At 39.7% G+C, this 26,770-nt stretch overlaps 1 protein-coding gene and 1 long non-coding RNA gene across 12 annotated transcripts in view; one reads left to right on the top strand and one right to left on the bottom strand.

The window, feature by feature from the left end:
* Positions 1–209: 209 nt before the first annotated feature.
* LOC143651841 (uncharacterized) lies at positions 210–25,348 on the bottom strand. 3 transcript variants are annotated; one of them, XR_013160269.1, is made up of 4 exons: positions 24,840–25,342; positions 24,485–24,613; positions 7,234–7,384; positions 210–3,126 (listed from the first exon to the last, which is right to left on the bottom strand). It is a non-coding gene; the product is annotated as an uncharacterized LOC143651841 (long non-coding RNA). The 3 variants fall into 3 exon arrangements; XR_013160268.1 differs by lacking the exons at positions 210–3,126; positions 7,234–7,384 and adding exons at positions 11,685–18,957; positions 21,251–21,354 and having other exon boundaries at positions 24,840–25,339; XR_013160267.1 differs by lacking the exons at positions 210–3,126; positions 7,234–7,384 and having other exon boundaries at positions 24,395–24,613; positions 24,840–25,348.
* Positions 24,857–26,770, top strand: part of LOC143651839 (cilia- and flagella-associated protein 73-like) — a 60,320-nt gene continuing 58,406 nt past the window's right edge. For 6 of the 9 annotated variants that reach the window (XM_077122673.1, XM_077122674.1, XM_077122666.1 and 3 more), the window contains exon 1: positions 24,859–25,648. The gene's annotated coding sequence lies outside the window, so the exon portion shown is untranslated. Of the gene's footprint in view, positions 25,649–26,770 lie in introns of all 9 variants that reach the window. The other 3 variants (XM_077122668.1, XM_077122670.1, XM_077122667.1) reach the window with 3 other exon arrangements.

The raw sequence follows: 26,770 nt of genomic DNA, 5'->3' as shown, positions 1-26,770 counted from the left end.
CATATGCACTATGAAACAAATTTAACCACTGTGGTCACACAGCAAATAGGGTCACACAAACTCTTTGGTTATATACATTTATGAGCTCTACTGATCCCTTGGTCCTCTATCCCATAATGGCCCTATCTAGTTACAAGTGTAAGAAAGTAAAAAATCAAGATAAGCCTATTGTGACTAGGTAAACAACCTAAGTAAAAGTTCTGATAATAGTAGCAGGTTCCAAAAAAAAAAAAAACAACAAAAAAAAAACGCATGAAGATAGTCCCAGTATATAGTAAAAAGACAAACAATTTGGGGACACTTAACTTCACTTGAAGAAATGAAAATAAAAATAACCTTGAACTTCAACTCTTTGAAATTAGGATTTATTAGAAATAAATTTTACTAGGAGTAAATGCAATAAAAATAAATGGATGCAAATCCTCAGGCAATGATACCCTTCTCTTCACTACAAAATGCTAAGAAATAGCAGTGCAGGGCAGACAGCTGAGCCTGCTACCAATAGAGCAGTTGTGAAAGAGCATTGCATTGCGAAGACTGATACATGCTGACTAAAAGTTAGTTGGGGCCTGTAAAAATGGACCTCTTCCTATATATTTTGTTTAACAGGGTAGCATTGAGTTCTTGAATGCCTTTATTCCCACAAGTTTACATGCATATTTTATAGAAGTGAATGGCGTATAGTAGGTACTTAATATATGATGGTTGAATGAATGAATAAAGTGTGAAGAAGTCACCAGAGGAAGATACATGGGGATTCTTTAGACTAAGAATTGTCATGCCAGAATTCCAAGCCCACCTCATCAAAGTGTTTCTGATCTACCATATGAGACCTGAGGTGTCAACCCAGACCCTCCATCAGGCACCTCCAGGTCCTGAGATTTCCTGGGTCCCAACTTTGACCTATTTTCCTTCCAGAAATAAGGTGGCATTGACTTCAACCTTCAGTCTCTGTTTTCCTTGGTTTTCTTCCTCAGACATGGCTTCAGTTCTGGTTCCTTGCATTGCCTAGTTCTACCCCAGCCTCCTTTTGCCTTGCAAGTATGTCCATTTGCTTCCCAGACAAGCCTGAGCTCTCCACTCCTTGCCTTTCTGTATGTCCCAAATCTCACCCATGGAATAAAGACTCCCATGCAGCCCTAGCATCTAAGGCTCTGAGATTAAATGCCTGGGTGCTCTCACTAATGTCAGGCCATGTCAACACTGTCCATTAACCCTGGTACAGAGGAATACCACTCCAAGTCCAAAGCCATGGGGGAAGTCATAGCACTCCCAAATATTCTGAAGAATACTCTTGATTCTCCTATAACTTTCCCCCTCATTCTTCAAAATAAATTTGAAAAAAAACCCCACAAGAGTCTGTCCAACCTCTTGGCATAGCTCTAGCTTTACAATCTTTAGTTTTCAGACTATGGCACTAGTGACTTGAAGTTTGGACTTCCAGATAAACCACCTCTTCAAGAGATCCAGTAATAATAGCATTTCCCATTCAACTGTTTGGGGAACTCCATGGCAAATTGGGGCACATTTTGAAGGATGCCCAGAAGTAGTGGGTGGCTGGTTCTTGGAGCTCCAATGAAAATAACTTAGTCTGGTGTAGATTGCTCAGTCATTTGTTTAGCTAAGTTTCAACTGGAATAGAGCCACTCTAGACAGAGAGTTTCAGGAAACTGATCAGTCAGTTCATTTGGGCCACCTAACTCAAGATAATTGTGATTTTGTCCAGGTTACTGGTGCTTCCTGATTGAAGCTGGTTCAATGTCTTTTAATTGCTAGCTCAGATGTGGCAAAATTACTCTGAGACTTGGTGGCCTCCTTAGGGGCCATCTTAAATTGACGCATTAAGATTAGCCTGATTGTAACTTTCCCTTCCTCTCCCTGAATTTGGGCAGGCCAGTCAGTATGCCACCTACAAGCTATAAGTGGAGAGAGTAAGTGGAAAAGATTAGCTCTATTGTGTAATGAGGTCATTACCAAAGTGGGAATCTCATCATGGAGCCACCTCCAGCATGTGAATCTACCATCATCCTATAGAGCCCAAACTAGTCCTACCAACCTAAGCAGCCTCAAGAAATGCTAGAAACTTTGGATGATAACCAGAGACCATATCCATTCTTATCCAATACTGCCCCAAATGTTACAATATTAAACAGCTCTATGGAGCTCCATACCCATGATATGACAAATGAATGGCATCCCCAGGAGTCAAACACTAAAGCAGCCTTGGTTGTGCCAATGTTCATGGAAACCACCTGTGGACAATCTTGAGAACCAGTTACTCATAGTAAATATTGCTTCACCACAAACTGTAACCTTGAGTATAACATATCTCCTATTTTTCCTATATGTCTCTGATTTTGTATTCTGCCCCAGAGTTAGCATTTTGCCCCTCTAGCAAGGTCTGTGGATTTCCTTTTTTCTTTTCATAAGCCAGCAACCTAGGAAAGACTTCCTGAGGTATGCTGGCAGTATCGAGACTTCCATTTTTAGTACTATGGATGCAATCTTCCTGGTGCTAGGACCAATGGTTCTGAGAGTGTGTCCCCATCCCTCACAGAATATAGATCCCAGTATTCTGCGACTCTTGCCAGCTACTCTGTGATAGTGCCCTAGCTGAGGAACACCATCTTTTAGTGCACATTGGATTGAAATGCAATCATATTCTGGATGACATGAACTCCAAGTACCTGACCCAGTGTGGCACACTTTCCTATATATGATGGCCTGAAACTGTATGTACCCTAGAAAAGAGCATGTTATTTTAATCCATTCTTGTTGGTTTAGACCCATTGTGGTGGAACTTTTTTATTAGGTTATTTCAGTTGAGGTAGATCTTAATCCTCTTACTAGAATCCTCTATAAGAGGATAAAAGACACAGAAAAAAAGCCCCAGAGAAGCTTAGAGAAAAGGACACATAGAAGCTAAAAGAAACAAACATGCAGAAGCTCATCGAGGAAGCCACTGAACCCAGAAGCTAGAAGCAACAAAACTCAGGAGAGAAGGGAGAGACCAGATGCATCATGTGCCTTCTCATGTGACTGAGGATGCTGGTGGCTGTCTTCAGAGTCCAGGTATATGCTTTGATGCCTTGATTTGGACATTTTCACTGCTTCAGAACTGTAAACCTGTAAGTTAATAAAATCCCCATTGTAAAAGCCAATCCATTTCTGGCATATTCATTTCCTTAGTTTTAGCAAAGTAAAATACCATATACCCCTGAACTTTGGCTAGCAATACTGGCTCTTTTTTTTTAGTTGAATCAATTCATATATGAGACTGTAGAGGTCACTTTCCTGGAAGATATTTTCTCCCCTCAAGACATTCTATGTCATGCATAATTGGGCAAGCCATTGAACTCCAACAATTGCCAGCACTTTGCAAGTTTGTGGAATTTTATGGGATATTTGTAGGTTATATATGTAGTCCATGCCATATTTCTCCATCCTTATACCCATACTATTAGTAGAAGAAAACAAGCCAGACATCATAGAAGTACCCAACGGTATTAAAAGCCACAAAGATTATCCATCCTCCATCTATTCTAGCAGACTCAAACTTCCAGGATCATTTATTTCCATTTAAATACATGATTTGGACACACCATGGAGTAAGGTGTTTCAAATTATGGTCTGGAGACCAACTACATAAAAGTCACTTGAGGGCCTTGCTTAAAAGGCTTATTCTGGGCTCCACCCTAGGCATACTAAATAAAATTCACTGGAAATGGGGCCCAAGATTGTGCAATTTAAATAAGCACCTCAAGTTATTTTTATAGTCACTAAAATTTGAAAATGTTATAGCTGTAGCATCATCCTTCCTAGCTCAGCCTTCATTCAACATTTTCATAAACAAATTCTGCAAATTCACCACCCCCCATCTTCTACTGCACCCAACAATCAAACCAAAGTTATATGATATGAGAGAGGAAGTCCTTGTCCATTGTTCTAATTTGCTAGCTGCCGGAATGCAGCACACTAGAGATGGATTGGCTTTTAATAAAAGGGGATTTCTTTAGTTAAAAGTGTATACTTCTTCAAAGGAAAGGCAGCTAACTTTCAGCTGAGGTTCTTTCTTACACAGGGAAATTTCTGTTGGCCTTCTTTCCAGGCCTCTGGGTTCCAACAACTTTCCCCGGGGTGATTCCTTTCTACATCTCCAAAGGCCTGGGCTGAGTTGTGAGTGCCAAGATGAGGTATGCTGAGCTGCTTGGTTTGTGTTACATTAAGGTCTCATTTAAGCACCAGCTAATTAAATCCAACATCATTCATTGCCAGGCATGCCTCCTAGCCAACTGTAGATGTAATCAACAACAGATGAGGTTCACATGCCATTGGCTTATGTCCACAGCAGTAGAACTAGGCACTTTCACCTGGCCAAGCTGACACCTGAACCTAACTACCACAACCACCAAAGCAGCATTAGAAGCCTGAAATCATTATTTGGAAAAGGGCCAAATTTACAGTATTGAAAAATATAGGCAGTTGCATCTAAGAGCACCATTTAATCATCCAAATATTAAACAAAAGATCCATTCAATGGTTCCAACTTCCCTCCTGGATTCAAAGTTAGGACAGCTTAGGCCAAGAAGGAACAACAGAGAGTAGCTAACCATGATGAAGATGTAGTCAGATATGGCAAAGAAAGCTGTTTATGGCTAGAAATCCAGAAAAACTGCTGGAGCCTGGAACATTTGATGCTAGCAGGCAACTGGAGGAAATGTGGTTGGAAGTAGAGCAAGGCCTGGTGGGAGAAGAGCTAAGACAATGGAGGTGAGGACATTGAGGGCAGAAAGAGGGCACTGACAACACCTTGCAGAAGAATTCAAAGTAAAAACCATATTAACAGAGAATGTAAGGGTAGTTCAGTGGTAGAATTCTCACCTGCCACATGGGAGACCCGAATTCAATTCCTGGCCCATGCACCTCCCAAACAAACAAACAAACAAACAAAAACAGCAAAAATTCAGCAAATGGTGCTGCAATAAGGGGATAATCACATGGAAAAAGAATGAAATGTGACCCCCACCATATAGCATACAAAAAAAACCATATTGACAGCACATCAAAACAATATAAGGCAGGAAATCATATGATATTGATTAAAGCAGAGGAGCTTGTAGCTTAGGCAGTCCTGTGGCATAGCTTTCAACCCTGCCAGCTCTAATTTCTCATGCCTTCTGTCCCAGGGACCCATTATGTTAATTCAAAAGAGAAACCAAATCCAAATGGCAGAAGAGAATTTATAAGCTCATGCTGCTAAAAGCTTCCTGGGTACTTTCAGGACTTGCTTTGGTTCAGCTGGGTTTAGAGGTTCAAATACTATCATCAGGGCCCAGTATTTATTTTTGTCTCTCAGACAGAAGTTCTGCCTGTCAGAGGTGAAATGACCATTGGCAGATCAAGACATCCATTTTAACCACTTAGCCCAACCAAGAGTGACAGAATATTCTTTCCTGATAGTTCTGAAAAAATGTTTTGGGGAGGATTTTTCATCAGCCCAACTTGGGTAATACATGCATTCCTTTTGGGGGAGGAAAGGCGCATGTGGGGCAGGGTGACTAACTCATGCAGGTTTGCCTGGGTTTTCCCTGAAAAATTAAAAAGTAAAGTCCCTTGTCCCAAGGACCCCTTCAGTTCCAGGCAAACCAGGAAAGTTGATCATCCTAGGTGGAGCGGCCTTACTTTTTCTATATGGGCCGAGTTCTCCACAGGAAAGTACTTCTTTTATTAGATGAATAAGGGCTTAGTTAGAGGGACATTTGCCTAGGCTAGATGCATGCGGTGCCCAGATAGAAGCATGATAAAAGGCCCCCAACTCGCCCTGTTGAGTTGGTGACACTGGGGCAGGCTATCGTTCAGAACACGCTGGGCCCATGTGATTGCCCCAGACTACCACTTTAAAGTTTCTCATCCATCAAATTGAAATTTCTCTCTCAGACTTCTTTATGCTTTCTCCAGGACCTTAACTGTTCCTAGTTCCCCACCTTGATCTGACTCTCCCCTCTGGTGACCTGGCAGCTACCGGCATCTAAAAATTGCCAAAGCCTCCCACTCAGGCAGTTCACTACTGCCCCCACCTGTTACAGAGTTCTTCTGATGGAAGGAGAAACTTCTAAACTGAAGGACACAAAGATCTTGTCTGCAATTATCTCATTTATGTTTTCTCTTCTTCATTCTCTGATCTATAACTTTAGAAGGGGCTTCAAACTTTTCTAATTTATCTTCCCCTTTTGAAATGAATCCAGAACCTGCTGAAATAACTCTAAATGAAAATGACAATCATGATTAAACATACTGAAAAGAGTTTGACATGAGAACAGCAATAGTGATTTCTTTAAATCATCATACTTATCCAAGTACCATTTTAACTTAACTATCCAACTTTGATTAGTAAAAGGAAACTGGTCGTATCTCTGGGATTATTTCTCAGGGTCTCTAGTAAGGAAGAGTCAAAACTGTTTCATCATTTCACAAAAGCTGCTTGTTGAGTAACCACTATGTGGCAGGGGCCCTGCTGAGGACTGAGGACAAGGCGAATACCAAAAGAGAGGCCCTGCCTTTGGGAGTTGCCTAGTCTAGCAGAAAAGATAACAATGAGGCTCAAACTCGACATGATGAATCTTTTTCTTTTATTTGATGGTATGGCATTATACTTTCTCTTATTGGTTTCCTTTACCCTTCCTTACTTAAACATAAAACCACTGTCCACTGAGGCATTCATTTACTAAATTAAAAAAAAAATAAATGAAAATGAATTTGTTTTGAGAACTGTATTATGTTCAGGTTATTGAAGTCATCATAACTTACCATAAAACCTGAGCTGGAAATTCATTTACTCAATCACCAGTCTTCAAGTCACCACAAAATTTAAATAATTTTCTGGAAACAGTGATGTTTTTCTTTGGACCAGAAATTAAGTATAATAACTGAGGGAGGGAGAATGAAAGAACTTTGATTTCAAACTGTTGGGATAGATCTTGAGACAGTAGGCAAATGGGCTTTGAAGAAAAGCAGAAAGAATATAGCTTTGAATTTTTTGTACTATCTGTAACACTGATAATTGGGTATTTGTTCCAGATGTCATAGCTTTAAAGTAGCAATGCATTGAATTAGAGATATCAAATTTCTGTTTATTAAAGTACTTTATTAAAGTTACCTCTGGGAAACAAAAGCAATAAAATATAAGTTCCTTGACTTTTGGGTATTTGCAGATATTTAAGAAGAGAAAGATACCTGTCATGGTCAGGTTCAAGTGTCAACTTGGCGAGGTGGTGGTGCTGGGGTGTCTGGTAGGCATTGCTGTCTGTTACTATGAGGACATTTCATGGACTCAAATCATGACCATGTTGGCGGGGAGTGTCTTCTGCAATGAGTGATGCTTCATCTAATTAAGGAGGATTCATGAGAGACAGTCACTCTTCCTGCTTCAGCCAGCCATCCTCTCCTGAGAGCTAGTTGAGAGCTTTCATTGGAGCTGCCAGCTCATGGCCTGCCCTACAGACCTTGGACTCTACATCCCCATGGTTATGTAAGACACTTTTATAAATTTTATATTTACATATATCTTCTGCTGATTCTGTTTCTCTAGAGAACTCTAGCTAATACAATACCTACCAAAATAGTTCAACAGTAACAAACCAACCTATCCTTCATTTAGCCTATTTCTCTCCAAAAAGACAGCTCTACAGTTAAAGAAGCTCTCTATTTAATATGAAGACATTCCTTAGGCATGTGACAACACAAATTTTAATAAGAAGGCAATTCAACATGTGGTTTTATGAACACCAGATTGGGAAGTTTGAATAAGAAAAGTCATGTCAATTGATCTGGTTACAAACCAAGATTCAGGGGATCTTTCTACCATGGCAAAAACCCATCTGAATGTTGTCACAGCATAGCTTGTGATCCTTATTGCTATAGTTCTTACATCGTACAACCCATTGGGTTCTCAATCCTCTGGGATGTTGAATGTCAGTAAATATACTGTTGTGCTAATTTGAAAAGTGTTGGGTACCCTAGAAAAGCCATGTCCTTTAATCGTTATTCAATACCGTAGGGTGGAGGCCTTTGATTACATTGTTTCCATGCAGATTGACCCACTCAATTGTGGGTGTGGAGATGTGACCCCACCCATTCAAAGTGGGTCTTGATTGGTTTACTGGAATCCTTTAAAAGGGGAGACATTTTGGAGAAAACACAGCTGCTTGAGAGCTGACACAGATGGAGATATTTGGAGATGCAGAAAGAAAATGCCCCTGGAGAAGCTGTTTGAAAACAGAAGCCTAAGGACCAGCAGACACCTTCCTGGCTGACTGAGGTGTTCCATGCCATCAGCCTTCTTGAGTCAAGATATCTTTTTCTGGATGCCTTAATTTTGACATTTTTATGGCCTTTGAACTGTAAACTTGTAACTTAATACATTCTCTTTAGAAAAGCCAACCCAATTCTGGTATATTGCATTTCTGTTAACATTAGCAAACCAAAACAACTGGCAAACTAGCAAATAATTAGATTAATTCTATTAAAATAGGTGTAGCTACAAATGTCTTGTTTCAATTATAAACGATGATAGTGTTCTAGTTTGCTAACTGCCAGAATGTAGTGTACCAGAAATGGAACAGGTTTTTAAAAGGGTGAATTTACTAAATTACAAGTTTACAGTTTTAAGGCCATGAAGATATCCAAATTAAACCAAGTCTATAAAAATGTCCAAAATAAGACACCAATGAGAGTTTACTTTCACTCAAGAAAGGCTGATGAAGTTCAAGGTTTCTCTCTCAGCTGGAAGGACACATGACGAAGTTTGCTAGTTTTCTCTTCTGGCTTCTTGTTTCATGAAACTCCTTTGGGGGTGTTTTCCTTCTTCATCTCCAAAAATCTCTGGCTGCATGGGCTCTAAAGCTTTTTCCAGAATGACTCCTTATTAAAAGGCTCCAGTAAGCAGCCCCACCTTGAATGGGTGGAGACACATCTTCATGGAAACCATCTAATCAAAATTTACCATCTGTGCCAGTTTGAAAGGATTATGTTCCCTAGAAAAGCCTGATCCATCTCTTGGAAGCAGCCATTTCTTTTAATCCCTATTCAGTACTGTAAATTAGAAACTTAATCATATTATCTCCACAGAGATGTGACACATCCAATTGTGGGTATCAACCTTTGATTAGAGGGTGATGTGACTCCACCCATTCCAGGTGGACCTTGATTAGTTTACTGGAATCCTTTAAAAGAGGAAACTTTTTTGAGAGAGTCTTGGGGGAGCCATGAGAACCACAAGAACTCATGGAGCCAGAGACCTTTGGAGATGAAGAGGGAAAATGCCCCTGAGGGAGCTTCATGAAACAAGAAGCCTGGAGAGAAGGCTACCAGACATCACCATGTTCACCATGTGCCTTTCCAGGTGAGACAGAAACCCTGAACCTCATGGGCCTTCTTGAACCAAGGCAACTTTCCCAGGTTGCCTTAGATTGGACATTTCTATAGCCTTGCTTTAATTTGGACATTTTTCACAGTCTTAGAACTGTAAACTTGCAGCTTATTAAATTCCCCCTTTTAGAAGCTGTTCCATTTCTGATATATTGCATTCTGGCAGCTAGCAAACTAGAACACCACGCACAACTGGGTGGTCACATCTCCATGGGAACAATCAAAAAGCTTGCACCCAACAATGTTGAATGAGGATTAAAGGACATGGCTTTCCTGGGATCCATAAATTCAAACCAGCACAGATAGATATATTTATGGTGATCTTTTTAAAAAACCTATTAAATTTTCAAAGGTCCTCTTGAAACAAATAATGCAATTTCACCTCATTATCCAGTTCCCCTTTTTCTATCGTAATAAAACCCCAAATATTAAGCTGAATATAAGACTGCTTTAAATTAACATTCAATTTTCTAACCTCTCCTTCAACAGTCTGTAATCCATCAGAAACTCTGGTTGATAGAATATAATTAGCATATGAAACTCCCTCCTTTCCTTTCCTACTCTCTGCTGATTGGAATGCAGATGTGATGATTCAAGCTGGAGGAAGTATTTTAGACCATGAGATAACCTTGTGAATAGAGGCCCCACAGAGCAGGGTAACAAGATAAAAAGATCCCAGGTGGGCCATGGTGGCTCAGCAGGCAAGAATGCTTGCCTGCCATGCCCTAGGACCTGGGTTCAATTCCTGGTGCCTGCCCATGTAAAAAAAAAAAATCCCAGATCCCTGGTATATTATAATCCCAGAATACTACCTTCCATCTTTTGTATAAGACAAAAATTATTTACCATCTTCATAAGGCCACAATTGTTTTTTGTTTTCTGTCATGGCAGCCAAACCTAAGCCTACCTTCATCTAAATTTTTAATGAAAAATTCTGAATAATCTAGAATTGCACTATTGAATGTGGTAGCTACTATCCATAGGTGTCTATAAGCACCTGAAATACAACTGGTTCAAATTTAGATGTGCTGTAAATATAAAATGCACACTGAATTTTGCAATTTGGTATGAAAGGAAGGATATAAAATAGCTCATTAGCTTTTATATTAATTATACATTGAATTATATTTTTATATGTTTGGCTAAGCATATAAAAATTAATTTCACATGTTTTTTACTTTTTTAGTATGGCTACTAGAACATTTAGAACTACAAATGTAGCCCACATTTTATTTCTGTTGGAGAGTACTATTCTAGAATTTTTAATACAGGGATCAGTAGCTATCTTCACAAAGATCAAAAAAGATAAATAAAGGGGGAGACTATAGCATTTCACATTGAGATCAGACATGATATAAATGTCCTTCCAAAAGGGATTTTAAAAATAAGAATGGAAAATATGTGATAAATCTTTCAAAGAAAGACTATCTGGAATAACTTTAAATGTGATTCTGTTTCAAGACAAAAGGTGAATTAAATGAATGCTTAAGGTCTCTGAAGCACAATGATTTTAACACTGACAATTCTTATTCAAAACCCACTATCCCATATTAAATTCTTCTATGCATATACAAATACATATATACAGATGAAAACACTTATGAGACATTCACATTATGTACTAACTTATATTGCAGGCAGTAATGTTTTGAAGCACAAGAATTTCTTATTTTTGATGTCTTCACTCTGATTTAAGAGATTCATTTAAAGTTAAATACAATCTGCTCTTCTTGGTAGAGTTCATCTTGTATTTGCACAATTAAAATTCTGCTTCTTCTCAGATGTTAATGTGCAGGTTAGCTCATGTAACAATCACTCTGGCATCACTAGAAAAATGGGACTGTAGAGTTCACTTTTTCCTGAGTCTTTCTGTCAAGTTCACAGATGTGTACATTAGCCATGATTTGTAAAGAAAGTGTCTCCATATAGGGTGGTTCTAATTTCTACAGATACTGTCATCTTTTTTACAGGTGTGAGTAAGAGACAAGTTGGCAGAAACAATAAAGCAAACTTTCACTTTTCCCTAAAGTGGAGAGGACTCTGACTAATGGAATATTCTGTTTACTGAATGCCAGTACGCATTTTTTAATGTTAACATTGGGATTATACTGAAGTACACTAACCTAAACAATAGAGACCTAATTTCAGAAGATAAACAAAAAACACCTCTTTCTTTCCTTCCCAAGTTTGGAACTAATTGGGAAATAAGATACAAGACAGATAAACTGAGACAAAAATAGCAGCATTATTTTTTAAAAAAACATTAGGAGAATATGACAACTGTAGATCTTTAGGGAAAAGGGATTGCTAACATTCACTATTCCCATTAGACCCTGGGACAGCTCTCTTGAGGGACAGTTTGGGTTGTCCTGGAGATTCAGATAGGTAAAATTATGGCTTCCCACTTGTCTGAGCCGCAAGCAGATAAAAACAGAAACAAATCCCCAGTTTGTGTAGTTCTGTAGTAGATTAGCTTCACCAAGTCAAGAAGCATGGGTCAATAAAGTCACACATTCACTCTGTTCATTTTTCATATTTTTTATTATAAACCACTATGGATGGAAGAGGAATGAGGATCAATCTCTGCAGAGCTAGGTCAGCACTGGTGTGAGGGCATGTGGAGTAGTAGGCACCTACACATGAGGTGAGGGCTTTGAGGGCAGCCACTCTCATGACAGTGGGCATCTGCAACTTTTGTTTTTCCAGTACCTACAGCTTCTGGTAAAAGCACCTCAATTTCCCTTCAGGGAATCAATCCTTGGGATTCTGGTTAGACTGACTCTCTTCCTCAGCCCAGGCCAATCACAGTGTTTTGGTTTCTGGTCACACTCATTTATTTGATGTTGGGTATATGATCCAGGTTAGAACATTTGGCCTGAATCTTGGAACTGTTGCTGAAACTACTGGGACACAAACACCCTCTTTCTATTAGGGTTCTTAAGTTAACAGGGTGTAAGCCTGGCAGGACTTGGAGATTCTGTTATCCGAAAATGAAGCCAATGAAAATAGACCAGAGTGATAGAGACATCCTGAGTCTTGATGTCACCATCTGAATTAATCTTGAATGTGAAGCCATCCCTATAGCCAGTTCTACCCCTGGGCATTGGCCTGTTGCTTATGGAACTCAATTATTTATTATTTCTTAAACTTATTTGTATTAGGTTTTACTTAACACCAAAAAGATTCTAGACTAATAAGTACATGCTGTTTGGGGTTGAATCATGTTCCCTACAAAAGGCATGTTCAGGTCCTAACCCCTGGTCCTGTGAGTGTGAATTTATTTGCTATTAGTTAAGGTGTGCCAAGACTGAATGAGGTTGGGCTTGATCCAATATGGTGAAGTCCTTGTAAGCAAAAGAGATGATGCAGAGAGAAAAGCCACAGTGAGCAGCCAGAAGCCGGATGTCAATGAAATCAGAAGAAGAAAGGAAAAGACACGGCTATGTGCATTGCCATGTGACAGAAAAGTCAAGGAACCCCAGACTGCCAGCCATCCAGAAGATACTGATCCCAGGAGGAAAGACGCCTTTCAGCCTCTCAAACTGTAAGCCAATAAATTCCTGTTAAGCCAAACCATTCTACAGTATTTGTTTTAGAAGCTAAGAAACTAATACATACTGCCTCAAAAAAAAATCTCTTCCAGAAGTTTGTCACATAACCTAAATTTGTATCACAAGAGTAATCTTCTTGAGTAATCTTCTCCTAGGAGAAGTATCAAACTCAATTAAGAATATTTTAAAGTGAATTCCTTTGGTAGCTTTTTTTTTGGAAAAGACAGTGAAAAACAGACATTTTATTAAGGATATTTGTATGTTTCTAAAGAAAATAGAAAGATAAAGAAGTTTCTTTCTCATTCATTGGATTAACTTCTGCTTAAACTTGATAATTAGCCAGGATGTCCTAGACAGAATTACTAAAACAATCAGGGAAACTCTTTAAAAATACAAGTTTATTAATCCCACTCCAAATCTACTGAATCTTATGGTCTGGGATATATCCATAAAATTTTTTAAAAATCTCTACAGATCTTCCTAATAAGACAGGTTTGCAAAGTATTGGTTTATATTTAGGTGGTAATATTTCATCCTGCTACTATTCATTCACTCAATTATTCATTAGGATAATTTTCAGTTCTTATTTTTGCTAAAGACCCTAGGAGTACAAATATGAATGCTATATAGTTCTGACTTATAAAGATAGCTCACAGCCTAGTTGGAGAAACTGATCATAGAGCAATAGGCTTTGTCTCTAATGGAAATATGAACCTAGATCTAGGTGTGCAAGTTGGGAAGAGAGAACAGCTTATTCTGCTGGGGTACTCAGGGAAGATTTTGAAAATCAAGAGGATTTGAAAAGCAGTGGTAGAAAAAGACAGGCAGGAAAGGTAAATAAGCATTTGAGACATGAGATCAAGGGATGAAATAGGTTAATATGGAGAAAGAACTTCTAATGTTCTGGAAATTATGAACTCAGAATGACAAGGAATCACTGGAAGATGGGAAATAAGGAATGAAGAAGACAGGGAGGTTATATGGGCCTTGATTTATGAAATGCTAAAGATTTGTGATTTTTAACTTGTTTGATCCCACTGTTATATACAATCCATTGATTCTATAGCCCCTACCCCTTATCCTTCTCATGAAGTCACTTTCTTCCATACCCAGCTTAAATCTCAAGGTCATCATTATTATCTTTCCTGTGAATATACCCTCAGACCGTCTGCTCCTCTTTTACTTTACTCCATACTTTCGGTCAAATCACAGCCTTGGTAATCTAACTCTTCCTGTCCTCCATGCTAACACATAAACAACTAAATGTGAAAGGAGAAATATCACAACCAGACTGACTGGTATCACATTACATTCCTGATCAATAAACTCACGACAGAGTAACACTACTAGGCATTATCCTATATTGCCTTAGTCCAGTCACTCTCTAATTTTCCAGGACCACTAAATCATAATTTCTCCTTCTCAAACCTCCAACATCTCCCACATCCTCGCTCTAAGATGACCTCATTTTCTACTTCACTGGTAGACTTTAGCAATCAGAAAAAGGCTTCCACATATTTTCACTACCACACATATGCCCTCTATCTGCATTTGTGTCCATCTACTCTCCCTTCTTCCTTGCCGAGCTCTTACCTAAAGCTAACCCTGCTACCTAAACACTCATTTTTTCTCAATTCCTCAAGGACATTGCTCCAACAATTCGCCCTCTGTTTCAAATAATTTCCCCCTGTCATCTGCCCCCTATTGGGTCACCCTACCAGCACAGTGCTATTTCTCCCATCTTAAAACAATCTTCACATTGACCTTACTCTCGTCTAGCTTCTGTCTCATTTCTTTTCTTCTGTTGAAGAGAGCTTCTTGAAAGAGTTAACAGTCTCCAATTTTTCTCTTTCCATTCTTCTTGAACCCACTCTATAGAAACTGTTCTTTGCTAATTACCTCATCTTCTGTGATCTCTCATCACTGCATTTTCTTCATTTGGCTTCTAGAATACCAGAATCTCCTGGTTTTCCTCCTACTTCTCTGGCTGCTCCTTCTTAGTCTTTGCTGTTTTTTTGCATCTCTCTAAGTAGACCCCAGCATTCAGCCCTTCAACAACTTCTCCTTTCTATCCACACTCACTCTTTCAGCAATTTTATTCTGTCTCATGACTTTAAATACCATCTTTAGACTGGTGACACCCAAATTAAATATATCCAGCCTCAATCATTCCCCTGAACTCCAGAATCATAAATTCAACTTCCTAATTAATATCTCTGCTTGCTTTTCTAAAAGCCATTTCAAGCCTAACATGTCCAAAACTAAGCTCTGGTACCCACCCACTCTCCAAAACCTACTCCTCTTACAGTTTTCCCATTTCAGTAAATAACAAGTCTTTTCTCACATTTCCCAGGTCAAAACCTTGGAATCATCTCCTTTCTTCACTCTCCACATCGAATCCCTCATAAATCCTGTTGCGATAATTTTCAAAATATATACAGAATCTAATAACCTCTCACTTCCTCTGTTGCTAGCATCTTGGTCTCAATCTCTAACACCTCGTCTGGATTATTACAATAGCCTCTTGACTAGGATGACCACACATGCCGGTTTTCCTGTAAACAGCCCCCATTTATGTTCTTGTCCTGGTATAATTATTAATGGCTCCCTTTATCTCTTCAAGATGTCCCAGTTAATGATAGATTATATGGTCAACCCATCCATAGCTGACCCCTCTGCTTCTGTCATTGTCTCCTTTCAATATATTCTTCACACAGATGCCAAAGTGATTGCTTTAATATTTAGTAAGATCAAATCACTCCTCTGCTCAAAATCTTCCAGTGGCTCCCTATTGCACTCAGAGTAAAAGCTAAAGTCCAGTTAACAGCCTACAATATCCTGTGTAACCTGGCCTTCCATTTCCAGTCTGATTTAATCTCCTATGGATCAATCTCTTATCACTTTGCTCCAGCTACTCTCTCATCACTGTTCCTGAAAAACGCTGGCACATTCCTGTCACAGCACATTTGTTTTTGCTTTTCCTTCTTCCTGTATTTTCTTCCTCCAGATATTATGACTCACTCCTCTTCCTCTTCCAGTCATTACTCAGACATCACCTTCTGATTGTGACCTTCCCTGGACATCCAATTTAAAATTTCACACACACCCCCAATACACACACACACTTCCTATCCCTCTTCTCTGATTTACTTTTATTCTTAGCACTCATCACTATTCAATCTGCTATACATTGTACTTATCTTATTTGCTGTCTTCTCTCTGTTAGAATGCAATACAAATAAAGGTAGAAATGTTTTCCTGTTTTGTTTACTGCTATATCCTTAGTATCTGGAAGAATGCTTGGCACTCAGTAAAAGTTCAATAAATATTTGTTTAATGAATGAATAAATAAATGAATATGTCAACAATGATCCAATGGATATATGTTAAAGAATGAATTTATCAGATCTGGTTCTTAGGACAATAACCCTAGAGTTAGCAAGGATAGGTTAGTGGGCAGAGATTAGAGGGGTGAGAGAATGGTTCAGAGGCTATTGGTAAAATATGTTTCAACTAAACTAAGGCAGGTCACAAATAGGACCCTAGGCAGGATTTAAGACTGGAAGAGGGAATAAAGTGCAGGACAACTGTGACAACCAAGCAGACCAGTGGGGGAGCCTTCTTTTGGTTGTGATGGTGTCTTTTCACACTTTTTCACAAATAGAAAGAAGACAATGGATGCATGTATATGTATGTGTGTGGGAGGTTTTCATGGGATGAGTTAGGTAGCTTTCCCTCCTCTTCAATTTATTTTGAAGAGTTTGAGCAAGATTGGTACTAATTCTTTCTTGGCTGCTTGGAAGAATTTACATATGAAGCCATCTGGTCCTGGACTTTTCTTTTTGGGGATCTTGTTGATGACTGATTCAATCTCTTTACTTGTGATTGGTTTGTCGAGGTCATCTGTTTCTTCTCTAATCAGTGTTGGTTGTTCATGCCTTTCTAGGAAGTTGTCCTTTTCATGTACATTGTCTAGTTTATTAGCATATCGTTGTTCATAATATCCTCTCCTTACCTCCTATTTCTTCTCTAATCAATGTTGGTTGTTCATGCCTTTCTAGGAAGTTGTCCTTTTCATGTACATTGTCTAGTTTATTAGCATATCGTTGCTCATAGTATCCTCTCATTACCTCTGCAGGGTCAGGGGTTATGTCTCCTCTTTCATTTCTGATTTTATTTATTTGCATTCCTCCTCTCCCTCTCTCTTTCTCTCTCTCTCTCTACTTATTTAAGGGTCCATCAATTTAATTGATTTTCTCAAGGAACCAACTTCTGGTTTTGTTGATTTTCTCTATTGTTTTCATGTCCTCAATTTCTTGTATTTCTGCTCTAATCTTTGCTATGTCTTTCCTTTTGTTTGTTTTAGGGTTAGTTTCTGTTCTTTGTCTTGTTCTTCCAAGTGAACAGTTAATTCCTCAATTTTTGCCCTTTCCTCTCTTTTAATAAAACATTTAAGGCAATAAATTTTCCTCTTAGCACTGCCCTTTCTCCATCCCATAAATTTTGATATGTTGTGCTTCCCGTTTTCATTTGCCTCGAGGTATTTACTGATTTCTCTTGCAATTTCTAACTTGATCCACTGGTTGTTTAAGAGTGTGTTGTTCAGCCTCCATATATTTGTGAATTTTCTGACCCTCTACCTGTTATTGATTTCCAACTTCATTCCATTTTATACAAGAAAGTGTTTTGCATAATTCCAATCTTTTTACATTTATTGAGACTTGCTTTGTGACCCAGAATGTGGTCTATCCTTGAGAATGATCCATGAGCACTTGAGAAACATTTGTATCCTGCTGTTGTGGAGTGTAATGTTCTGTAAACGTCTGTTAAGTTTAGTTCCTTTATTGTACCATTCAAATTCTCTTTCTTTATTGATCCTCTGTCTAGATGTTCTATCCATTGATGAGAGCGGCGAATTGAAGTCTACAACTATTATGATAGAGGTGTCTATTTCTCCCTTCAGCTGTTAGTGTCTGCTTCATGTACTTTGAAGTACTCTGGCTAGGTGCATAAATATTTATGATTTTTATGTCTTCTTGTTGAATGTTCTTTCTATTAATACATAATGTCCTTCTTTCTCTTTTAAATGTTTTACATTTGAAGTCTAATTTGTTGGAGATTAGTTTAGCTACTCCTGCTCTTTTCTGATTGCTGTTTGCAGGAAATATCTTTTCCAATCTTTCACTTCCAACCCATTTTTGTCGCTAGGTCTAAAATAAGTCTCCTGGAGACAGCATATAAATGGGTCCTGTTTTTTAATCCATTCTTCCAGTCTATGCCTTTTGATTGGGGAGTTTAATCCATTAACATTTAATGTTATTACTGTAAAGGCAGTATTTCTTCTATCATTTGTCTTTTAGATTTTACATGTCATATCTAATTGTTTTTCTCTTTTTACCCTTACTGATAGTCTTCATTTCTATACTTTTCTCCAGATCTCTCTCTCCTGCCTTTTCCTATCTGCCTGTAGTGCTGCTTTTAATATTTCTTGCAGAGCCAGTCCCTTAGTCACAAATTCTCTCAGTAATTGTTTGTCTGAAAATATTTTAATCTCTCCCTCATTTTCAAAGGACAATTTTGCTGGAGATAGAATTCTGGGTTGGCAGTTTTCTCTTTTAGAATCTCAAATATATCATACCACTGCTTCTTGCCTCCATGGTTTCTGCTGAGAAATGCACACATAGTCTTATTGGGTGTGTATGGGGTTTTAATAATACTTAACTTGCCTTATGCAAAGATAGACAGAAATTTTGGCCAGCTGAGGGGTGGAAGGGGGAACAGAACCCAGAAGTGGAGTTCAGCCCTATGGTTCTTGTAACTACAACCCTCCCCCAACCCCACCACCACCCATTCCCTGTGGGTAAATGCCATTTCAGACTAACAAGAAAGAATAGCATCTCTGATCCATATCTCATTGAAAAAAGCAGGTTCAGCTTATGTGAACTCACTCTTCTCCTTCTTGATCATAACTGAAGTAATCCTTAAAAGATGGAAATGAGATAAAATGATTTAGATTAATACAGGGGAATGTTCTGACTCCTTTTGCCTATTTTATTAAATAATATGCATATCAAAGTGCTTATATGTTATATAAATTTATGACTAAAAATTATGATCACATTTATGGGAAAAGAAAGTGTGAAAAGGCACCATTGGAGCCAAAAGAAGACTCCATCACTGGTCTGCTTGGTTATTACAATTGTCCTACAGTTTATTCCCTCTGCCAGTCTTAAATCCTGCCTACAGTCCCATGTAGTGAACTCCTTGATTTCTGGTGTCAACTCTGGCTTGAACACAAGGGCTTTCTCAAATAGGAAGGGCCTTCTTAGGTTGTCAGAATCACAAATGGGCCCCAGGATAGTCAGCGATAGCCTCCTCACTCTATTTTACCCTAGATAGGGCCACAGTGTGTGGTCTTAACCCCGTATAAGGGAATGGGCAGAGGAAGCTGGTAACTACTAAGTTGCACCCAGCAGCCTCCCTCCTCACACTCCGCTCTTCATCACCAAGAAGGGTCTCACAACAGAAGTGCTGTTGTTTAGCTGTCTTCCTAGAAGGGGTGTCCTATTCTAGTTTTCACAAAGGTGCTTTATTAGATCATCAGGGTCCTGAACACCTATACTGGAATTTTCCTGGATCAATTTTGATTAAAAACAAACAAACAAAAGCCACAGCTTCTCTGATACTGTCTACTTCCTAATTCTGCAACCTGAAATTATGGTGAAAATCTATTACTTGATTTTTACAGACAACTGTTAAACAAATGCTACCATTTATAGAATTTAGAAGGGGGACTAATACTAGGAGAGCCCTTATGATGTCCTGAGGCCTAGAGTGACAAATAGACCTGTTCATTAGAAGTTGCATGGATTGTTCTTTGGTTGAGAGTCTGGGTCTGGAGTTAGAAGCCCTAAACCCTGGTTTTGCCACTATTGGCATGACTGTGGGCAAGTTGCTCTGTGCCTCAGTCCTTCTTTGTAAAGCTGGAATAATAATACCTACTTCATAGGGTTGTTCAGAGGCAAAATGAGATATGGCATGATAAGTGGGCAGCACTACTCAAGAATTATTTTTTTTTAACTTTCCTGCCTCTGCCCTGCTGATTCAGTCTTAAAGGCCCCATATCCCACCCCCACCTGCTGGCCAGTGGCCGTGTGTAACACTTGCTAATACTCTTCTTACATATTCTTGATCTGTGCTACACCCCTCTTGTTTCTGCCTGATTCAAAGTTCTTGGCTCCACACCTTGATTCCAATCTGATTTCTGGTTCTTTGGTCAACAGCACTGCTCTGGCTCACTTGCTATATAACTGAGTAAGATACATTCCCTTTCTTAACAGGTCCCAATGGCTCTTTAGTGAATTACCTCTCCCCATTTGCTTGCTTTGCCACTGGGAAGAGGCTCTTTCTACCAGACCTCTCATCACCTAGTACCAAAAAGTAGGCACATGTGATCTAAGTTTAGCAATCAGATGCTTTCTCCCAGCACCCTGCATCTTGAAGCTAGGGATGCAGAGTTGAAAAAAACAAATGTTTGGAGTTAAGGTGAGATCCCTCAATAGAACAAAAGATCCAAGAGGAAGAGGATTCTGTTTTTTCACTACTATGTTCCCATCACCTAAAATACTAAATGGCAAATACTTATTGATCAGATGACTATATTATGAGCGCTACTCTGAATGCAGACCCTTTCATATCTTCAGCCTTAGACTCTCCTAGCTAAAACCTACAAATTGGCTGCTGATCTTTTAGGTTCTATAGTGCTCTTGACCAAGCATTGTGAAACTTTCAGTAAAGGTGCAGATAATAAAAGGCTTTGAGGGCAACATGGTATCTGATGCACAACTACTCAATTCTGCCATTCTAATGTGTAAACAAATGGAAGTGGCCATATTCCAATAAAACTTTGTTACAAAAGTAGGTATCAGACTGGATTTGGCCTGTGGACCATAATTTGCAGACCACTGCTCTAGGCAAATAATATTCTTCTTTACCCTTCTCTTCCTATTGCCTATCCCTCACCCTTACCCCAGCTACCAGAACCTCACTTCTTGGAGTGTTCCTGACACTATATTGGGAATATAATTGGGCATTTGCTGAATGGGTGGGTTAGCTCTCAGAATTGTAGCCTGAGGACTCCAAAAATACACATATTCCTCTATAAGCATTCATTAGTTGTTTGAAGTTGACCAAGGAGCCCCAGTCCTATGCATGAAGTAAAAAATAAGAATCCTAAAATTGCCTTCCAGACACATGTGATTCTATTTCAGTACCTGTGATGCCTTTTGGCACGTGCAGTAGCCAAGCTCTGTTCCTAGGGCCATAACTGAAGCTGGGGATACAGGAATGACTTCCATACCTGAAAGCCATGGTGTTCCTGAGGCAAACGAATGCAAATACATGCTTCATTTTACAACCTCCTGTCCAAGTGAGACAGACTAACCAACCAGCACCACTGTTAAGACCAAGAACTGCATCTTTAAGAGTTCAAAAGTGGAGTTCTTGAACCTTTCCTTCTTCAACCATTACATCCACAAGTTCTTAGACAAAGTAGCCACATTTTGGTGAGGCAATGTCCTGAACAATCTAAAATACTTTACAATTTCTGAGATTCTCTATATAGTAAAGGTATTTTATCCCAAGAATCTCTATCCTCCTTGCCCATTTTGACTTAAAAAATAAAACTGTTCGCGTAAATCTTATGTCTTCTCATTCACAGCTGCCATATGTTCCTTTGGAATGATCAACATTAATTTTATAGTGCGCTTAGTCTACTCCCAAGATAACAATATATTGCAAAATTGTTGGAATCCCTCACAAGATAATATATTTTATTGCTTACAGATTCCAACAGCTGTCTCTCATTAACATTTATTCTTTCTACATTATTTACTCTCACACTTTATTTTTTACTATGGCCTTCAATTATTTTTAATTTTAAGAAGCATTGAAAAAATTTGGAAAAAAAAAACAGCCTTTACACATTCGTATTTACCTTTCCTCTGCTCCACAGGTCAACTTCCTGAAAGAACTCACAATGGAATCCTGAATATGTATTTCTGCAGCTACACTCTCCTACGGACAACCTTAGTCCAGTGTAATGCAATAAAAGTCTAAGGGAGACCAGCTCCTCTCTACCAGTATAGTAGGTATATGCTGCATGAATATGTTAGACTAGCTAAGGGACTGAAGACAGACGTCTCCCCACTCAGTCCAGGTTCTCTTTGACAGAAATGGTGAGGTCAGAGCTTCCACAAATTTGCTTTATATAAGCACCTCTCATCCATTCTTCAGGTGGAAGTCTGGCTTCTCAGAAAGGTACAGACCAAGCCTCCCATTTGGTCTGTACCTTTCTTATTACCAGATATTAATAATCTGGTAATATTATTAATATTACCAGCTGTGATGTCAGTAGAAATCTAGCATCTTTTCCATTAGATACTCTAGGTCCTTGTCTTTGATTCTTGGGGCTGGAGATGAAGGGTGGAGCCAAATTAATGGGGTAAGTAGAGGTCAATTGTCTCTGAGTGGCTCTAGACAATACTCTTCAGGGTTTTTTGGCAGGGGCAGGCAAGGATTATATGAAGGGATGTTATTAAATAATTAATTAGGGACTGCAGGGAATGGACAGAATTAGACTTGCAAGAGATATATGGAGGAAAGGAGCAAGAGAAGACAGGGAAAGTCTCTAGAAAGTGAGCTCTATTTACTAGTTCCCTATTCCTGTATGAATCCAAATCCTTCAACATGGTGTTTATCTTTCCTAGGATACAACAGCATGCTCTCTCAAGGTTTAGTTTGGAATTGCTGCTTGAGATCTCTGACTGCACTTCTTCAGGTAAATACCCTAATGCTGCTTCCCCCACTCTACCCCACTCCCTAATACAGGTTACAATCATACCTTCCCTAATACAGGTTACAATAATGCTTTGTCCAGTCCAGCTTTACCATCTTCAAGAAAGAAGAGTCGGACATTTATACAGTAAACCATTTTTGCCAAGTTGGGTTTTAGAAATTCCAACCTTCATTTAATATTTAGTTTGTTGAAGTGAAATTTCACTTTACTTAGAAATTACTCTAAGTTTTCAGAGAGAAAAAAAATCATCTGCCAGCTTCCTGCTTTTCCAAAGAAAACAGAAGAAAGCCAGTATGTTACGGGCTTTCTAGAGGTCTGGTATAACAAATAAATCTCCATTATTTTCAGATTCAAGACACATTTGCCCAAAAAGAACTGATTTAAATGTATATGATTTAGCTTTTGTCTATGAGTGTGAGCAAAAGTGAATGAAATGAAGTCTTATTTCACTTTAATTCACTTGACTTTTAGTACTTTCAATTTCATTTTTCATACAGACATAAATTCTTATCAAAAACTTTAAAGTGAGAAAAGGAAATAAAAAAATTATCTCTGTTTGTATTCTTCCTTACGGCTTTAAACTATAAGCATCTTCTGCTCCAAATACCATCTGGAATATGCTAGGAACAAGCAATGCTTACTTTCAGAATTACTTCAGACAAAATTTTGCCAAGTCAGCAGTGGTTATTAACCTACATCTATCCAGGAACTCTGACTCAATTGCTGACTGGCCGGATTTTTGAGCTTTACCTAGAAATAATAACATCCTTAAAATTATCTGTTTATATAATGTAAATAAAATTATGTGTGGGCCCTCTCCCAGTGTCTTTTTCTGGTCAGGAAAATCACAATAGATTTCTAACAATATACTTTAATAATTTCCATACTTTCATCCAAAAGAGTTGCAGCTCCAAAATAAGAACTTGATGTAGTAATTCATCTAATTTCTGATCCAATTTCTTTATCTAAAAGCGTAGAAATCTAAACAATTGTCTTCTACTAAGTCTTTATACATTATGAAGAAAATATCCCCCAAAGACAGGACATCTCATTCAACTAGATTTTCAGAGAGGATAGAACTAAAATTACAAATATGAAACAGATATTTCTGGTGTTTAAGTCCCTAAGCCACAAATATTTTAATTAAGCAAATGATTAACATCTATAATAACAAATGGAATTGAAATTTCTGTGAAATAAAAATGTAGAAGGAAAATTAGTTTACCTTTTTCTATGTGCCCGCGTATCTTTACAAACAGTATTACAGATAAAGTGAATTGAACCCCGGAATATTTGCTGACATATGTAGATGAATGGAAATATTCCTTAACTATGCATTCCTATATGTCTTCTTGAGAAAGCAGTTTCAAAGTACAGTCTATTGAGTGAAGAGACCATCTAGTGACAGAAAAAGAGCACTACAGATGCTAGTTTGCATGAACTGAACATCATAAATATTTTACACAGAAGAACTGAAAACTGCCCAACTGAAACGTAATGCAAGCCACACATGTAATTTTAAAATGTCTAATGGTACATTTAAAGTAAAAAGAAACAGGTTAAATTAATAATATATTTTCATTTAACCCAACATATCAAAATATTATTTCAACATGTAATCAACATAAAAAGTATCAGCAAGATAGTTTACCTATCATTTTCATTCTAGGTCTTCAAAATACGACGAATATTTTACTGCACATCTCAATTCGGACTAGCGACATTTCAAGTACTCAAAAGCCACTCGCAGCTGGTGGCTACCGTAGCGGGCAGCTCAGATCTACAGAATGCAATGAGAACTGCAGTTATTTTCGTTTGCTTTCTTACTGACCTCATTCACTTCTCTGCCCCTTTGCCCACTCTTTCAAAAAAATCTCTTTTTCGACCCTTAAATTCTACTTGATTTCGTAAATATCTGCCGCCTCCTGAAGACTCTGAAATACTGCAAAGGCATTCAGCAGCCCGTCTGAGAGTTACAAAAGGACCCGTGGAGGTCAACAGCTCACCTCCTGCCGCAGGGGCCGTCGCTCGGCCTGCGCGGACCTCAGACGCGGCCGCGGGCGTCAGGAGGCTGCAGCCGCCTTCCCGGGAGGCGGCCCCGAGGGATCCACGCCCGTCCGCGTCCCGGGCCGCCCTGTGACCTCACAGAGCCTTTCCGCTCCGTCTCCAGCGCAGCGAGGCTCGGGGCGTTCAGGCCCCAACAAGCAGAACTTTCCAGTGCGAGAACTCTGGGGCCGTGGCGGCAACCACCAGACTAGGTCCCCGCTCCATACCCAAGACTCGTCGTTTCCAGTCGGCTCCTAGGGTCCTGGGGAAGGAGGGTCGGGGAGAAAACCTGCTGGAAGGTAGGAAGACACCCCGCGAGCCGGGCGCACCCTGCCATTCCCCGGGGAGCACTGCGGGGTCTTCCGGGTGGACCCCTGCCTCTGCTGATTGGCTCGAGTTTGCCACCACGTGACCCAGACTCGCGTCCGCCGCTGCCTTCCCCGCCCCCGTCGTCACCCTTTCCAGCCGAGGTCGCCGGAAGCGGGGAGCGGGTTTCCTAGGCAACCGCGGTGGGCTGGGCGGACACACCAGGCCGGGGGGGCCGCGAGGGTGTGGGGCCTGCTGTTGCAGGACGGATTTTAGGAGGTCGGCGTGGGCTTTGAGCGGACTGGGATTGCCCGGGCATCCATCCTCTGTCTAGGATCGGGTGAGTACCTGTTGCCCGGCGGCCTTCAGGCGTCCCTCACCTGGACGCACGCCCCGGAGTCGACGCCCTTCTTCTCCCTCGGGGATCGCACCCGGAGGAAGACGCAAGTGAAGCAACAATGAGGTCAGGGACCCCGTGTACTTGCACTGGAGAATAACAATTAAAGACAGTGACAGGGCCTTTCTGGGGGTCCGGGTGACTGGAGCAAGGTTTAAGAAGAGCAGGAAAGGGAGAGTGGCCCACAGCCACCTGTGCAGCCTTCACTGCGCAGGTAGGAACCGAGTGCCCCTTGGCCAGATCCGACAGTGCTCACCTACAGGGGAAGGGCGCTTGTTTGGCCCGTCAGAGATAATGGATGGACTCTGAGTTCCTTTATGCCCGAGGCAGAAAGCAATACAGGGTTTCTAGTTTGCAGAAAAGGAGTTTGCTTTTCTCAGAATGATTCCTTACCCAGACCTCACGGCAGGCGTTGTATATTTGCAGTGGTCCTTACCTCATTACTATACTGTGATTGGCAGCATAAGAGCAAATATTTCATTAATTATATCATGTAGGGGTCTGTAGTATGACAAGTAATTCAGATCATTTAGCATTTTATTGAACATCTAGCATGTGTCTGGCACTGTGATAAACTCTAGGTCCCTGCCCCATGAACACATAACCTCAATGCAAACATCCCAATGCAATGCGACAAGTGCTGGATAGAGGGCATATGCAAGCCTTAAGTGGCATTGCAAGGAAGAGAAAGATTATGATACTGCTAAGAAGACTTAAAGTCTTCACAGAGAAGACAGTTGCTCTAAATCTTTAAGTATGTGTGAAGTATGCCATAAAGTCAAGGGAAGAAAGACATGGAGCTAGGGGAAAGCACATATTCCAAAGTCTTATCCCGATCCATTCAGAAAACTGTACTAGTGACTAAAGCTTAGAGTGCTCTGGGGAAGTGGTGAGAAAGACTTTGAGAACTAGCAGAATCAGAGCATGGAGGCCGTGAATGTATTCCCAGAGGAGTAGTGTGTGCAGGTTTATTTTCAGGAGGCTGATGGTCACAGAAGTGTAGAGGATAAATTGGAGGGATGTGAGCATACAGGTAGGGCATCCACTTAATTGAAGTGATGAGCACCTGAAGCAAGACAGAGGCAACTGAAATAGAGAGGAGGAAACACGTTTGATATGGTTTAATAAGTATATGCAGGAGGATTTAATGAGTGAGTGAATGTGGGGGAAAGAAGAAAACAGTAGTTG

This window comes from Tamandua tetradactyla, chromosome 12 (genome assembly GCF_023851605.1).
Source record: "Tamandua tetradactyla isolate mTamTet1 chromosome 12, mTamTet1.pri, whole genome shotgun sequence".
Taxonomy (NCBI): Eukaryota; Metazoa; Chordata; class Mammalia; order Pilosa; family Myrmecophagidae; genus Tamandua; species Tamandua tetradactyla.
Note: the sequence above shows the minus strand (reverse complement) of the source record. Positions and strands in the feature narration are given on the sequence as shown.